Source organism: Adiantum capillus-veneris, chromosome 12 (assembly GCF_014529385.1).
Source record: "Adiantum capillus-veneris isolate H3 chromosome 12, ASM1452938v2, whole genome shotgun sequence".
Classification (NCBI taxonomy): Eukaryota; Viridiplantae; Streptophyta; class Polypodiopsida; order Polypodiales; family Pteridaceae; genus Adiantum; species Adiantum capillus-veneris.
The window spans coordinates 135,019,638-135,023,318 of record NC_140942.1 but is presented as its reverse complement, the minus strand read 5'-3'; the positions used below and the strand labels follow the sequence as shown (position 1 = coordinate 135,023,318).

Genomic DNA, 3,681 nt, shown 5'->3' with positions numbered 1-3,681 from the left:
GCATTTCTCTTTTTTCCCTTGCCTTCAATCGGCATTTTCAAGATTGAAAACCACACGATATTAAGCTAAGACACATTTTTCCCCGAACATTGTGAGTATCCCATGTGGCCACCCTCTTCTCCTCAATGAACTTTAGCATTTTGTCAAGCTTGACAACACCACAATTTACAAAGAAAAAAATGTAAGTGTCTATTTTTGCCAAGCTTGACAACACCTCAAAGAAAAAACATGCCCTCTTTTGCTAAAACTATCAAGAAAAAGTAAATTAATGAAACCTTGTGGTATTCTTCTCGGGGTGAGAGATGTTTGGATAGTTCGTCAAATGATTGTTTAACTTACGACTCTTACTAGTGCAACTACCACGCCATTATGGACTTATAAAATGAAATATTTGTCAAAATGCTTAATAATATTATAGATTTGCATACATATTTACACAAATTTTAATCTACTAAGTATTCATTTTTAGAATGTTTATTAGTTTTGATTTTTTTCGCATTTTAATCTCTTCAAATGTAAAATTTTAATTGTTTTACAAGTGGAGCAAGATGTTTATAAACTAAATGATTTGTTGCGGTGCTTTTGTATAGTGCAATGGACCGAAAGAGTAATCAATGTTCTTTGGTGCAATATGGAACCTTGACAAAGATAGCTTCAAAAAAGGCAAAAATTGATGAGAAAGCTTGTAAGAAATCTTCCATCATTGTTATTGATGTTGATAATGAGAATATAAGAGAGGGTAGTACGGAGTCGAATAAGAAAAAGGTTCGTAGAAAGCTATGGCAAGATGAATGGTTGGACCGATTTAAACCTTGGCTTGTGTATGATGATAAAAAGGTAAGACTTTTTTGCACGTATTGCTTGGAGTATCCACATGCTCGATGTAGTTATTCTAAGAAAGGATCTAAAAATTTCAAAACAAGTAACCTTCTTAGCTATGCACGCACACAATGCCATAGGGATGCAAGAAATGCATTAGTGTTTGGAAAACCGGCTATGAAAAAGGGTTTTAAGAAAATGCATGCAACTCAAAGAAGACTCCTTGCTTAACTTGTTCAAATCGGCTTACTTTATTGGGAGAAACAATTTGTCAAATTTATTATATCCTCCTTTGCTTGCTTTAATGAAGGATTTGAATGTGAAATCGATGACAAGCTTCTATAATGATGATAAAGCTTGCTCTGAAATGTTGCAATGTATTGCAAATTCCATAATGCATGAATCATTAGAAAAGGTATGGGAGAGTCCATGGTTTGGAGTGGTGGTGGATAAGTCCATGGATATTTCCATTCATCACCATTTGGTTATGTACCTTTCTTATTTAGAAGATGGATCTATGCCTTGCAATGCATTTTATGGAATTATTCGCACCAATGATAGCACGGCAAAGGGGATTTTTGATACCATCATGCTTGAATCAGAGAAGTCTAATTTGGACCTCTCAAAATTGATTGCATTTGGATCCGATGGTTGCAACACAAGGTGGGTAGGAAAAATGGAGTGGCTACACTCCTTAAAAAGGTGAATCCAATGTTAACGTCTATACATTGCGTTGCGCACCGCACAAATCTAGCCACATTCGACACAAGTAAGAAAATTGCTTTTGCAAAAAGAATTGATGTTCTTGTGAATGGCATAGCTAACTATTTTACAAGTAGTTCTAATCGAATGGATGCCTTGAAATGTTTACAAGAGGAATTTGGTTGTGAGGTAATTAAAATGAAACGTGTCTTTGAGATACATTGGCTTAGTCGTCATGCTTGCATTACAAAAATTTGTAAGTTAATGGATGCATTGCTTGTCGCTTTGGAGAAGGAACGCAAAGATTTGTATGATTTTTTGAGCAGTTTTGAATGCTTGTATGCTATGCATTTTCTTGCCGATATCTTGCAAAAGGTAATGGACTTGAGCTTGAGATTTCAAAAGGACTATGTAGATGTGACCACCATTCATGAAATAGTCACAAGCACAATCCTATGTATTACGAATGAGTACTTGGATGAGCGTGTCATAGACTTGAATGCGGCTCAAAGAGGTATTGATGGATACCCTATCATGCCCGATTATGGTGCAAGCAATGGTTACATGCATGCTTTGAGGACCTCCTTGAAGGGAGACATGTTTTTTGGTCAAAAAATCACAAGGGATGTTGAAGGTGTGGATTGGCATAAAGCTTTAAATTTTCAATTCAAGAATGCAAAGAAACTTAGTGAATGCCTTGAAAAGTGCTTTGTTGATAATTCCATTTTGAATACAATCAAAATATTGGTTCCATCTCAACATCCTATGCATGAGAGATTGCTCAAGGATTACGTGAATGATGAATGTGATAAGATTTCTTTATTCTATGGTTTTGGCCAAAAGGGTTGGAAGTGTGTCATTTGCTCCTATTCTTGATGGGGAGGCCTTCAAGGTTGAGTTTAGGAAATTCAAACGCCAAGCCGGCATTGATTTTTCCAAAATGACCCTTGTTGAAATGGCTTCTTTGCTTGCAAATAATGTCACTTGGAAAGATGTTTTCCCTAATATATTGAAGCTTTCTCAAATTGCTCTTGTACAATGTTGTAGTAGTGCAATTTGTGAGAGGCGATTTAGTACCCGCACTAAAATCAAAACCAAATGGAGGAATCGACTAGAGATAGAGAGCTTGAATGCATTGATGACAATTGCCATTGAAGGTAGAGATGATTTGGACCTTTCAAATGCAATGGAGCTTTGGAAAAGTGATACACATAGACATCTCTTCACTCAAGGAGGGATGTCAACCATTGATGTATGACTTGATGTGGATGCAAGTCTCCTTTTTGTGCAAGCATATGTATGGAAGTGGTTATAACTTTTTGGGGAATTAACACCTTGAAATTTTGTGGATGGTAGTATTTTTGATGTGGATGCTTTGAGACTCATTTTTGTGGAAGCACATGGATGAACTTGGTTATGTCTTTTTGTTGATAGCTTGATGTTCAAGCACCCTTTTGTGGAAGGTAGTATTGTTACTAAGAGAACCTTTGGAGGTATTGGTATTTTGAGCCTCTTTCATGACTAGAAGGCTTTGAACATTTTGAACCTCTCTTGGAATACCCTCCATCTTTTCAAGAGTGTTTTCTACTTCTCAAGCCCACCCTTGATAATGTTATCTTTCTTTTATAAAGTTGATTTTGGTTAGGCTAACACCTTTTGTGTCTGTCATGTTTTATCTTTATGAGTTTTTGTTGAAAGTCTTTTTGAAAGTCATTACAGGGCTTTGAATAAGGTAGCTCTTTGTTACAAGGGAAAAGGCTTGGAAACAAAGTGTACTACTTATTTTATATCAAATGGATTTTCGAAGGACCTCAAAACTCAAGTAAGCTTTTGAAAATGTTATGTTACTAAAGTCAACTTTTAAACTTTCTTTAGAGAACTTTTTGATTAGTATCTTTGAGTACTATTGTCTTATTTTGTCAGTTACTTTGTAGGTTACATTTTCCTTTCCTTGTTTCAGTATTTAACTCAAAACTAGAGAATGAGACATAAACGTTTCATTGGTTTTCCTAATCCAAAACCACTAAATCACTTATGATATCATGTTATACATATTTTTTGGTTTAATTTTGCTCTTGTAAAGCTCTAAACCTTGGGAAAGTCTTAAAAGTAAGAAGAAAGAAAATATGCCCTTTCACTTTTGGTCCAAGAGGAAAAGGA

At 35.4% G+C, this 3,681-nt stretch overlaps 1 pseudogene; it reads left to right on the top strand.

Annotated features, from left to right (window-relative positions):
* Positions 1-996: 996 nt before the first annotated feature.
* Positions 997-2,852, top strand: LOC147446544 (uncharacterized; annotated as a pseudogene).
* The last annotated feature ends 829 nt before the right edge of the window (positions 2,853-3,681 follow it).